At 44.9% G+C, this 13685-nt stretch overlaps 1 long non-coding RNA gene across 5 annotated transcripts in view; it reads left to right on the top strand.

Annotated features, from left to right (window-relative positions):
• The window catches only part of LOC142849949 (uncharacterized), a 61899-nt gene that overhangs the window by 14853 nt on the left and 33361 nt on the right, over positions 1 to 13685 (top strand). For 3 of the 5 annotated variants that reach the window (XR_012910637.1, XR_012910636.1, XR_012910640.1), the window contains one exon: positions 2850 to 3150. This is a non-coding gene — a long non-coding RNA (uncharacterized LOC142849949). The remainder of the gene's footprint in view (positions 1 to 2849; positions 3151 to 13685) is intronic. The other 2 variants (XR_012910639.1, XR_012910638.1) reach the window with 1 other exon arrangement.

The following is a 13685-nucleotide window of genomic DNA, read 5'->3' as shown; positions in this document are numbered from 1 at the left end:
TCCCAGTCAATGTCCTCTTTTCAATAGTGGATTTACCTTGCATTGTGAGGTAGTGAGTCTAAAATGAGGTTCTGTATTTGACTTTCAGCACATTTCCTCTCTGAATCTGCAGGAGACAAAGCTGCCCTTCACAACACAGGAACTTGTAGACCATCTGTGTGATGTTTGATAGGAAGTGCAAACCCTGAGCTCATCCTTTTGGTCACCTGGTCGAGAAATATTAGGAGCAAAGGACTGATGTCTTAGCTTTCAAAAACTCTTTAGAAGTTTCATATGCAGAGTTACTTAGCTCCTAACTTCTTAGTACTAATAATAGAGTTATTCGTATTTTAAATCAAAAGAGACCAGACTATCAATTCTAGAAAATGCTCTTAGCACAAAAATGTATATTAGTCAGCATTCTCCAGATAATGTGTGTATGTATTTAATAAGTTATACATAACTACATTCTGTCCATCTATCCATCCATCTACCATTTGTTTCTCCATTCACCCCTTAATCATCCATCCATCCATCCATCCATCCATCCATCCAGGATGTGTAATGTTGTCAGTATCTAGAATCACCTAAGAAACAAGTCCCTGAACACACTAGTGAGGGATTATCTAGATTAAGTTAATTGAGATGGGAGGACCCGCCCACTGTGGTTGGCACCATTCCCTTGGCTGGCATCTGGAACTGTATGAAAAAGAGAAAGTGAGCTGAGCAAAGATAGTCATTGCTCTGAGACAACATGGCCAGGTCCTTCAGGCTCCTGTTGCCTAGACTTCCCTGCCATTATGTATTGTACTTTCAACTACGAGTCAGAATAAATTCTTTCTTCCTAAAGTTACTTTTGTCAGGAGGGCATTTTATCACAGCAACAGAAAGGTAACTAAAATACCACCTATCTTCTTTACTTATCTATCTGTCTGCCTATCTATCTATCTATCTATCCATCCATCCATCCATCCATCCATCCATCCATCCATCCATGTATCTATCTATCTATCTATCTATCTATCTATCTATCTATCTATCTATCTATCTATCTATCTATTTCATCTGCCTTCCTACCTCCCTGTTTTACTTACCAATCATCTAAAGTGAAAATCTGATTCATATGTCCCACACTTCTTGTCTGCATCTGGAAATGAGGGACCTCAATTGTGTGATTCAGTCCATAGACAGATGCCCAGGAATCAGGAGGTCTGGTGGTGTGAATCTTGTCTGAGGGCAGGAGAAGTCCAATGCCTCAGCTCCAGTGATGAAGCAGCAAAAAGGAGGCAAATTAATTTCTCCCCTATTTTCTACTCTGGATCTCAGTGGCCTAGGAAGGTTAGCTACCTCACTGTTTTTTTTTTGGAGGGGGGAGCGGGGAGCAAAGAGGTACTTTATTTTTGACATTGCAGGAAGACATTTAAGAGTTTTTAATTTTTAAAAAGGTTTTAAAAATACTTGAATTTATAAGGCTGTGGGACATCTGTGCTTATAAAATGTTTTATATTGTTAATCTTTGAACTTAAAATAAAAAGTTAAAAGTTAGGGTCAGAACCATAAGCACCAAATGCTAACCAGAAACCGGGATGTTCATTTCTTGTAATGCAGCAAGACAATGACCTAAGGAGTCTAGCAAAGGGCTTGAAGCAATTTCTCAGCCCATTGAGTCTCGACCCTTTAGTGGTTAAAAAAATAACAAAACCCTTTTACAGGGGTAACCTAGGACCACCTGCATGTCATATGTTTTCATTAAGATTCATAACAATGACAAAACTGCAGTTGTAAAATAACAACTGGAAAATTTTTGTAATAGGAAATTATATATAATTTTTTCGTTTTTTGAGACAGGGTTTCTCTGAAGCTTTGGAGCCCATCTTGGAACTTGCTCTATAGACCAGGCTGGCCTTGAACTCACAGAAATGTGCCTGTCTCTGCCTCCCAAGTGCTGGGATTAAAGGTGCGCCACCCCTGCTGGGCCACCCACCTCACTGTTTCTCCTTGCTACTTGCTCCTAGCAGCACCCTCGGGGATGCGCATTCAGAGGAAGGGTTTGATCTGAATACCTCCAGTCAGTCAAGTTGGCATATCAAAGCCACCATCACACTGGGCTAAACCGTGGGTGTCTGTCTTATGTGGTTTAGTGTCTTCCTCCGTCACAACCTGCACCAGCAAGTTAGGGACCTCTTAGGTCACAGTGGAGGTGAAAAGCCAGGACCAAAGACATACATGTCAGGCCTGGACATGGTTGTGGGCCACTCACTCCTCCTGCACCAGCCCAGTGTGTGATAGATAATCTTTACTGTCAATTTGACAGGATCTGAATCACCTAGGAGACACACTTGTGTGACATCTGTGAAGAGAAAGTGATCCTCACTTTATAATAGGAGTCCTGGAGACTCAGAGCAGCAGAAACACAGGAGTTCATCTTAACTCTTCAACAGTTGGACACCAGCCTGGCGTGGCAGGCACACCGACTGAATGCAGAGAATGTTTTCTAAACCAATGGTCCTTCCTCCCTTTTATGAATACCCAGGAAGGTGGGAGCTTACGTGTTATCTAGGTCTTATCTTCCTTCTGTGGCTTTTCTTAACAAAAACCTTGTGTGGGTTCGCTCTGTGTTTTAGAGTCTGTTATTTTAATGCTTATCAGATGCACCATCTTGCAGGGAGGCTTGTCTGGTAGAAGTCATAAACTCTAAACTCCGAGATGGTGCGCAGCTTAGGAGAGTTTGGATATATCGGGTTGTGAAGAGAGAATAGCTGGACTAGCAGGCATTAGCAGGGGTCTAGTGTTTTCTTTTCATTGGTAACTGGATTTAAGGTTGCTCAGGGCCCATCTGGAAATGAACTACCAGATTTTATTTCTAACAGGTGGTTCCAGAGTGGTCTAACCCAGCAGGAGTGAGTACCTTCCAGCAGGTGACCCAGTACAAAAAAGTCTAAAGAAAAGCAGTGTTGGTTGCTTGCCTTCCCTTGGTCTGGAGTCGGTGTGTCTGTCTCTGCTGCGACTGTCCTCTTCTGACGTCAGACTGAAGCGTCTTCAGCCTTCTTCCAAGACAAACTGCATACTAGTGACTTTCCAGGAATCCTCCAGACCTTCAGCACCAGACTGGGACTGCCAAGGTGATCAACTTTGTGGACTAAACAGCATCTCTGACTAAACTCATCTTGTGTGAGTCACTCTAACAAATCCTTTTTTATAACCCATGTTTCTTCTATTAGTTCTGTCTCTAAAGAACTCCATTTAATCCAGTTTGTGGCTCCAGTAGCAGATTCTAGAGAGGCAGAATCCTAAGGATGAATTTCTCTAGTGGACTTGATGGTGTCTGGAGCTGGCTCTCCAGTTCATCTACACCTAAAACTGCTAAAGACGCGACGGTACTCTGGAAGTGGGGAGAGAGCATTGCTATTCCATCTTGTGAATTAAAGAATTGTACAGCATGCGCACATGCACACACATAAATAAATAAGTGAACGTAACTTTAAAATGAAAATAAGAGGAGAGAGAATGGCCCTTCTAAGAATGGAAGTGGACCGAGAGTTGGGAAAGGCTAGAAGCTCTGATGGCGTTCAGCCAGGGCAGTCATGAGCTGCTGTGGGTCATTTATATCGCGGCTACATGCTCCACATTTGGAACATTTGAGAGCAGGAGCTTTAGTCGGGTGTAATCTGTCCCTTAGATGCAGCCCCTAGTTGGATGTTTCCAGTCTTCCTCTACCATTGGTTTCTTTCATATGCTAATTTTATCTTCTTTTCCCCCAGCATGCTATGCTAATAGACAGCAGAGACACCAAGCAGTGTCCAGTATAGTCCAACTGGAATAGCTTAGTGATCTGTGTTCCCAAAAGAGCAATAGATGGGGGAGAGGTTACTTAGCACCCACTCCATCTGTATAAGCAAATTCCAGAGCAAATGAAACATTTACCTTGAGGGATTGGAAGCCAGCTCAGCGTTTTGGAGCACTGACTAATTTTCTAGAGGGCCTGGGTTCAATTCCTGGCACCCTCATGGCAGTTTACAGTAATCTGTAGTGACTCCAATCCTAGGGGTTCCAGTGTCCTCTGTAGTCTTCTACAGGCACCAGACACACAAGTGGTGTACAGACATGCATGCAGGCGGAACACCCATACATATAAAATAAATGTAAACAGTTTTAAAAGTTTACTTTGAATTGTAGCGACCGTAAATCACAGTTTCTCAACAAATGCCCAGACATGGCAGCTTACAGAGCCAGAACCTCTTGAATGAAGGAGAAGCAGGTCCCCCTCAGGAGACTGTGTCACACTTCAGAAAGTTTTACAGTCAACCAATCTTTCTCCAAAGAAACCCATGGGCTTTGATTAGAGTAACTCACATCCAGGAAAAGGAAATAACCAGTCTTTTCAGGGCCTGTTAGAGACTGTCTCTGAACTGACACTGGTTCTGGAGACCGCCTCCAAAGTGTCATGGGTATCAGTTAAGTTAGGGCCTGTGGAGGTCAGGTGATGGATGGAGTTTCTGCCAAAGTCTGACTCACAGTGGGTCCAATGGACCCACAAACTCTGTCCAGTGGGAGAGATATACTTAGAGATTGGCAGCACCCCAGCATTGCTTGTCAGACCTGTGGAATGAGGGCTATTATGGTCCGAAAGGCTGAATGGAAGCCCTTAGTTGCCTCTACCAGGAAAAATTATGAACCAGAAAGAGAAAATACCCTGGCAGGATTATGGAAATTAATGCCACCAGTAAGGCTTTGCAAGACGCTAGGGGTAGAGTGGGTGGGGAGATGGCTCGGTGGTTAAGAGCACTTGGCTACTCTGGCATAGGACTTATAGGGTTGGTCACAGCACTCACCTGGTGGTAATTCCAGTTCGTGGAGATCTGATGCCCCCCCTCCTCTGGCCTCCAAGGGCACTACACGCATGTGATTCATGGATACCCTTGTAGGCAAAACACCCGTACTAACATTAATTTTCTTTTTTAATGAGAGGGGCTAGAGAGATGTCTTAGAGGTTAAAGGCACTGGCTGATTTCCCAGAGGATCCTAGTTCAATTCCTAGCACCCACATGGCAGCTCATAACTTGTTGTAATAGGAGCAGTGGGGCTGCGTCCCCAGCACCCCGGCCGCCTGGCTAGCTTATACCCCGAAATAATTACACAGACACTGTATTCTTTTAAACACTGCTTGGCCCATTAGCTCTAGCCTCTTCTAGGCTAACTCTCGCACCTGGACTAGCCCATTTCTAATAATCTGCTGTAGCCCATGAGGTGGCTTACCAGGGAGATTCTAGCCTACGTCCATCCTGGGTTGGAGCTTCATAGCGTGTGCCTCAGAGAGCAGAGCTCTCGCATCCACCCTGGAGATGGGAGCATGGTGTCTCTCTCCAGAGAGCAGAGCTGTCGAGTCTGAGCTCACTTCCTCTTCCTCCCAGCATTCTGTTCTGTTTACTCCTCCCACCTATGTTTTAACCTATGAGGGCCAAGCAGTTTATTGCTTAACCAATGAAATCAACAGATTGATATATGACACTCCCATATCAATAACTGTCGGTATCTCTAGTACCAGGGGATCTAATGCCCTCTTGACATGGGCACCAGGCAGCATGCATGTGGTGCACAGACATACAAGCAGGCAAAACACTCATAAACAAAGTGATGCAATGCATAGATAAAGCAGGAAAAATTGAACGATGCAGGGGTGGTGGTTCCTACCATATCTCCTTTGAACTCCCCCTGTTAGCCTGTGCTTTAAAAGACAGATGGATTATGGAGAACAGCAGTTGACTGTGGCAACCTAAGTAGTGACTCCAGTCACAGAAGCAATGCCAGATGCAGCTTCCTTACTTGAGTAGATTAACGCATCTCCTGGTACCTGGTATTCAGCCATTGGTCCGGCAAGTTTTTTTTTTTTCTGGAAACCTGTCTATAGGGCCATAAGAAGCAGTTTGCTTTCAGCTGTTAAGGCAGTAACCTTTACAATTTTCCCTTAATAGCATATTAAGGCCCAGCCCTGTGTCATAGTTTAGTTTGCAGGGAACCTGATATACAAGGTATCACACTAACCCGTTACATTGATGACGTTATGCTAATAGGACTAAGGAACTGGAAAGTGACAGGTACTCGGGACTTGTTAGTAAAGCATTTTGTATTTTGGAGGCAGCAAACTCCTTACTTGGGTGTGTCGCTTTAGTTTCTATACCAAATAAACTCAGAAAGCTGCTAGTTTTGAGTGGGACCCAGCTGCTCTGCAGGCTGCTCTGCTGCTTGGACCATATGATCCAGCAGATTTGATGGTTATTTAAGGTGGTAGTGGCAGGTAGAGATGCTGGTTGGAGTCTTTGGCAGGTCCTTGTAGGCGATCACAGGGGAGACCCTTGTTATTCTGGAATGTAGCCCTATCATCATCTATAGACAACCATGCTCCCTTTGAGACACAACTCTTGGCTTGTTCATGGGCCTTAGTTAAACTTGACATTTAACAATGAGATGTCAAGATCTGCCTCACTCATGACATAGTCTTCAGCCCTGAATGGGATGTCATTAATCCTCTCCACTGAAGACCAGGGATCTATGCAGAAGAGGTGACAGAAAGATTTTAAGATCCAGAGGTGGTGAATGGCTCCAAGGAAGCAGTGTCTTCCAGACACAACAGGATGGATGCACACACAAACTCACAGACACTGTGACAGCACACATAAGATCTGCACAGGTTCAAATTAGACAATATTCCAGCACCGAGAAGGGGAAGTGGACACAAAGCTCCGCCCCTAACCAAGACGCTATTAGCTACTGATGTATGCTGAGAAAGGAAATTAGTTTTCTCTGATGGAGTGTCACTAGGTCTATTTGGCACACTCCAGGGGAGACCCCATGCTCAGGAGCAGGTGGCCCACTCAAATCAGACTCTATGTTTTTGTTTGTTTTGTTCTTTTTGTTCTAACATTGGCGAGCGGGATGACAATGGCCTGAAGACACAGCTGTAGTACTGAAAACCAAGGGACTGTGCTGAAGGAAGGAAACACAGTTCTGAGCAGAGATTGAATGGGCAATGGGAGATGTGAGAGAGGCCTGGCCAGGGGCTTCTTGGAGAAGATGGAAAGTCTGGCAAAGCAGATCACAAAAATCAAAAACAATGCTGGCAAAGGACTAGGGGATAAATTGATACTCGGGAGGAAGGTGGAGTAGTTCCTTAGGAATGAATCTAAATACATAGCTGCCACACAGCCACCAAGTGCAGTCTCTGCATTCGTCCCAAAGAAATGAAAAGCGACATCCGCTCAAATGCATGCTCACACATGGAGGGTCAGGCTCTCCTCTCGCTCTCTCCCCACCACTCCTCCCCCTGCCAGAGACTTACCCTATATCCCAGACTCTCCTTGGACCCAGTACATAGTCATGGTGGTCTCAAACTCGGAAGAACACTCCTGCCTCAGCCTCCTGAGTGCTGGGATTCTAGGCGTGAATACATAGCAGCTATTTTTTATTTAAACATTTCTTTGAGAATGTCATACGTGAGTACTCTATTTACATTATTTTCACTTCTCCATATCCCAACCCGCTCCTTCCCAAAGTCATGACCTTCTCTTTAATTGTTCATATGTATGTGCATAAGTGTACATATATGTTTAAGTAAACAAAATAATGTTTCTCTATGACCTTTTCAAACATCTTTTTGTTCATATTATCACCAAGTGTAATAGAGGAAAATGTGCCTTAAGAAGCGAATGGTTGGTGGGCCATGGTGGCGCACGCGTTTAATCCCAGCACTCGGAAGGCAGAGGCAGGAGAATCTCTGTGAGTTCGAGACCAGCCTGGTCTACAGAGCAAGTTCCAGGAAAGGCTGCAAAGCTACACTGAGAAACCCTGTCTCAAACAACAACAACAACAATAAACAAACTACAACAACAAAAAAAAACAAAACAAACAACAACAAAAACCAAACTGGTTGGCTAGGTGTAATTAATGTTATTCCAAATTGTGAGTAGAGACAAGAGGATCAGTTCAAAGTTATCCTCAGCTGTAGAGGGAATTTAAGGCCAGCCTAGGCTATACGAGGCCCTGTCTCACTCCTTCCCAAAGGAAGATGGAGAATGTAGAGATGAGGAGATCAGGGTTGTGTGGTCATCTGGGGAGGTGGGTTCTGTGGCTTTAAGAAGCATCAGGGAGGCAGTGGGGATGACGTTCTGATTATTGCAGTGGTAGTTATGCGAAGCCACACACACACACACACACACACACACGCGCACACACACACACACACACGCACCCACAGGCACACTCAGGCAGGCAGTATGCACATGTGCATTCACACTCACACATGTGAGTGCAGGCACATCTGGTAGCATCTGCATCATTTGTGTGCATTGAACAAGAGATGGCTGTACTTGTTAGCATGGTGTTTATGCAGATGTCTGCTTTGGGGAAGGCCGGAAGGAATAATGCACCGAGACTTTCTGTGTACTATTTGGGAATCTATAATTGTCTCAAAATACAGTGTTCCAACAGATTTCAGGCCATGAAAGTTGAAAATGTCAACCAAATCAAAACATTGCTAGAAAAAAATTGTAAAGGGACAAAGTTGACTCAAAATAGACAAAATGGGGCTGAAGAGACGGCTCAGTGGTTCAGAGCTCTTGTGGCTCTTACAGAGGAGCTGAGTTCAGTAGTTCCCAGCACCTAGGTGGGGCATCTCAGCACCACCTGTAGCTCCAGCTCCAAGGGATCTAATACCCATGGCCTCCCTTGGAGATGGGTAGGCTGTGTGGTTTATAGGCTGCCATTTCCTGTATGGTCTCTGCTTCCTGGCCCATAGAGGTGAGAGCAAGTAGCTGCCACCCTTTCTCACTGCAGTGAGGTCGCTGCTCCATCTCCCCTAGCGCCGCTCCTTTCCCACCATGATGGACTATGGCATCCGAAGCCATCATCCAGAACAAACCCTTCCTCCCGTATGGCTTCTTCTCAAGTACGCGTCACGGCACCAAGAAAAGTAGCAAACAGAAGGGACATAAATAAACATTCACACAGGAAATGGAAATGTCTAGCTGAACCCTGGTGACCTTAGCAGATACAAGGTGCCTGGTTTTGTGGGCTCTAAGGAGCGTGTGGCCTCATCCAGGAGGACGCCACTCTCGTCCTGTGACAGGGAATAGGAAGGAGTGGAGTATAGAGGAAGGCACCGAGGACTGGGGATTTCCAGCTGCTGAGCCGGCCTCCTGCAGCAAGGCAGCGGCTAGGGGACAGGTTTTGAGAGTGGGTGAGAGAGGAAACTGGAGTAAACGTTAGACCGAGGAGGCGGGCTCAAGAGTGCAGCTCAGTTGGGTCTGGGCTTGAGCAAATCAGTAGCAAGAGCCATCTGGGGACATGGGAAAACTGAATTTGGGTTATGTTTTCAATGTGAGTAGAGAGTTATTATGAACACAGCAGATGTGACAGTGATGGATTGCAGTTCCATGGGAGTACACCCTCCATATTTAGAGGTGAGTGCTGAATTTGCTAAATTAATGTACATATGGAGCACTATGTTTACAATCTACTTTAATTCTAAATGCTTCATTGCCATTACATTTAGGAACACAGACACAGATGTACACACATACACAACACACACACAGAAACACACAGGTACTTGCAAACAGAGAGAAATACACACATGCTTTCTTGAAGGGCTTGGTACCTATCACAGTGGGCTGGCAAATACAACCTCTTTATCTTAGCCAGAAGACTGGAAACTCAAGCAGAGTTTTCATGGCTCAAACTGCTTCTCTGGGAAGTGGGAGTCTCTGATCTGCAAGCTGCTACTTACTGAACAAGACCCCACCTCATGGGGATCACCCGGTGTCCTGGTTTGATTTCTGCTGCGGTGATAAGCGCTATATGACCAAAAGCAACTTAGAGAACAAAGGAGTTACTCCACCTTACAGATTCTAAATCCATCACTAAAGGAAGCCAGGGCAGAAACCTCAAGGCAGGAACTGAAGAAGAGACCATGGAGGAAGGCCATTTACTGACTTGCTCCTCATGGCTTGGACAGCCTGCTTGCTTACACAGCCCAGGACCACATACCCAGGGATGACACCATTCACATGGCTTGGCCTCTTTTTTTCTATAATTTTATACTTGTGTATGAACTTTATTTTAACTTTTTATTGATTCTTTGTGGATTTCACATCATGCATCTTGATCCCATTCATCTCCCTGTCCCTTTGTATCCTCCCTCTGCCTTTGCATCCTCCCCCACAAAATAAAATTAGATTTAAGGAAAAAATCTCATAGTGGAAGCTGTGGTGTGGCCCAGTGAGTCATACAGTATAGACTTTAGTCCATGCATCTTTACTTGCACGTGTTCACTGCAATGAGTCGTTGTTCTGGCTTGATACCTCTGGCTTCGGCTACACTATCAATACTGGGCCTTCACCAAGACTCCTCGCGGATATCCTGTTATTGCCCTGTGTCATGGAGATCCTGCGACTTTGTATCTTCAGGACCAAGCTTGGCCCCTCTTACCTCAATCAGTAATCAAGAAAATGCCCCACAGAAATTGTCTACATGCCCATCTGATGTCAATTCCTTCTTTCTATGTGACTCTAGTTTGTGCCGACAAAAACTAACCAGCACGCTTGCTCAGTTATTCCTTGCCTGAATAAAAAATTCTCACAGCTTTCAAACCCACATCTGGGTAGCATGTCCTGGGTCTCTAGTTACTCCTCTCTGTGTTGTGGTCAATAGCTAACAAAAGCCAACTTGAAGGAAGAAGGGTTGTTGTTCTCACAGTTCAGGGAATGCAGCGTGCACCATGGCAGAGGGCTACTTGGTTCATGGTGCAGAGCATGAGGCAGAGAAATGGGAACCCCCTCCAGCTCAGCTGGCTTTCTCCTGTTAACTTATTTATTCAGTTTGGAACCCCAGCCTAAGGGATAGTGCGACCATGTTCAGGGTGGTGTCTTCCCTTCTCGGTTACACCGGAAACATCATCCAAAGGTGCCTCATTAATAGACCCAAGTGCTTCATTTTTATTTTGTGTTTATTTATGTGCGCGTATGCACCTGTGTGTGGATATGGGTATATGTGTGCACGTGCAAAGGTCAGAAGAGGTTGTACAATGTCTTCTCTCACTCTTTACTCTTCTTTGGGAGTCAGGGTCTCTCCCTGAACATGTGGGTTACTCTCAGCTGGGCTGGAACCAGCAAGTTCCAGCAATCCTCCCATCTCTTCTCATCTCAGAGCCGAGGCTCCAAGTTTTTGGGGAGATCTCTTGCCTTGTTACATGGGTCCTGGGATTCATACTCCAGTCCTCATGATTTCAAAGCAGGCACTTTTGACTCCCAAGCCACCTCTCCAACACTCTCAGGGTTTTTCAATCCAGACCAGTTGACAATCAAAATTAACACCCTGCTTGGATGTCGCATAAGAGTAAGCCATCACAGTGTGTGTGTGTGTGTGTGTGTGTGTGTGTGTGTGTGTGTGTGTGTGGTGTGTGTGTCTGTGCTGTGTTCTTTCTGTTGCTTTTCCACAAAATGGTAAAAGACACAAAGATTTTCCAAATTTTCAAAATAAAAGTCTCCATGAAGAAAGTGGAAGGAGCCACCCATGGTGCCCACACCTTTAATCCTAGCAATCAGGAGGCAGAGGTGAAGGGATCTCTGTGAGTTCCAGGACAGCTAGGGCTGTAGAGTAACATATAGAGACAGACAGACACATGGGGTGAGGGTCACAGGTCATGAGAGTATATTTACCCTGATTATGAGCAACATGTGATCTCTATGGTGATACACTAGAGTTCCCGTGAGCCAGCGAGACGAGGCATGTTATCTCATCTATCTGAGACGAGGCGTGTTATCTCGTCCATCGGTTGACAGGAGGCACAGCAGGTGTTTGTGAAATAGAAACAGACATGGCCAAGCCTCTGCAAACTTAGTTAACAAGCAGAGAAATGGGAAATCAAACCCAGAAAACAATACCAATTTACACGGCTGGCATATACAAGTTTTAAATGTGTGAACAAGAAATGCATATCAAACAGGGCCAGGGAGTTTTTAATCTGGGGCCAGCGTTTGGGAAACATTTTGGCAGTGTCCTCTGAGGTACCTGTCGACACCTGCTGGTGACTTAACCTCCAGTCCTCCTCCTCCACCCTGAAGGAGAATTTTTTTCTTAGATTTGTGAGATGCCTTGGAGGTTGTTCCAATTGTTTAGATGTAAAACCACTGGCTCCATTTTATCTGTGTTGACATCATAGCAAATTATTTCTGTGCTGTTCCCTATATGCCTTTATTTCTTGCTTTTCTCTGGCCAAGATTTTTTCCCCCAGACCATTGTGCTTTGGGCCCCTTTGCTCCTGAGCCTGTTAACCTGATAGAAAGCAATTGTTGAAACTGTTTTCTCTTCATTTCTGTTGCTGTGACAAACAACACAGAGTTAGAAAGTAAAAAGTTAGAAAAAACATCTCAGAAGAGAAAAAGGCTCATTTAACTAACAATTTCAAGTCACAGTCTATGATTTTAGGGAAGCCAATGAAGGAACTCAAGCAGGTAGTCACATCACATCAAGAGCAAAAAGAAATAAGCAATGCATGCAGGCCTCCTTGCTGAGAGTCCGCAGCTAGCTTTCTCCCTTGTATTATGGTTCAGGACCACCTGCCTAGGGAGTGGTGCTGCCCACAGTGGGCTGGGTCTTCCCACACCAACTGACAACCAAGACAACTCCTCACAGCCATGTCTGTTGGCTACCTGACTGAGCTAGATAATTCACCATTAAGATTTCCCAAGTGGTTCTGAGCTGTTGCAAGTTGACCATTAAAACTAATCCGCACAGGGCTCTTGGAGAAGATGACTCAGTGGCTCAGAGCGCATGCTGCTCCGAGAACCAGAGTTTGATTCCTAGTAGCCACATTATGTGGCTCACACCACTTGCAATTTCACTTTCAGGGGAATCTACCACCCTTTTCTGGCCTCTGTGGGGTCCCACATACACATGGTGTGTACACAGATATACACTACAGTGTTCAAATGGGAGGCATCTCTCATTGAAACCACCAAACCAACCAGCCCAACTACCTACGCCACATCCTGGATGCTGTGCCATGTTGAGATTCTTTCAGCAAGTAAACGAGCTCACTATTCTTACTTCAGCCTCCATAGAGTCTCACGACAAGAGCCATTCAAGTTCCCAAAGCATCCTAGTTACCACCATGTAGGCAGTCCCTAACTTGTCCTTGATCTTCCCTGGTCTCTTGTCTTCTGTACCCACACCAGAATTACCCACAATGTCCCCTTTACAATAGTTCAGCCTCTTTTCTTTAAACAAACTATTTTTAATTGTATGTATATGTGTGTGTCAGTATGTACATGTAAGGCCAGAGAGGGAGTTGTGTTCTCTAGAGCTGAAGTTAGGCATGGTAGTTGTGGTCTGTCTGGTGTGACTGCAGAAGCAGAAAGTCCTATTAACCACTTAGCCATCACCCCAGCACAGTTTAGTCATTTGATAACTACTTCCTCAACTCTCCCTTCCTCTGCCAGCTTCCCAATTCTACGCCGGTACACTTCTAATGGTGAGACTCTTGGTACCAGTGCTCATTTGTTTGTTCTCTGTTAAAAACTTTTATTTATTTAAAATTATTATTTCTTCTTTTATTGAAAATAGATATTTTTCCTCACATAATATATCCTGATTTCGATTTCCTTCCTCTCCTACTCCCAGTTCCTCCTGACCCCTCTCCCATCCAGATCCAC

This window comes from Microtus pennsylvanicus, chromosome 5 (genome assembly GCF_037038515.1).
Source record: "Microtus pennsylvanicus isolate mMicPen1 chromosome 5, mMicPen1.hap1, whole genome shotgun sequence".
NCBI classification, from domain to species: domain Eukaryota; kingdom Metazoa; phylum Chordata; class Mammalia; order Rodentia; family Cricetidae; genus Microtus; species Microtus pennsylvanicus.
Note: the sequence above shows the minus strand (reverse complement) of the source record. Positions and strands in the feature narration are given on the sequence as shown.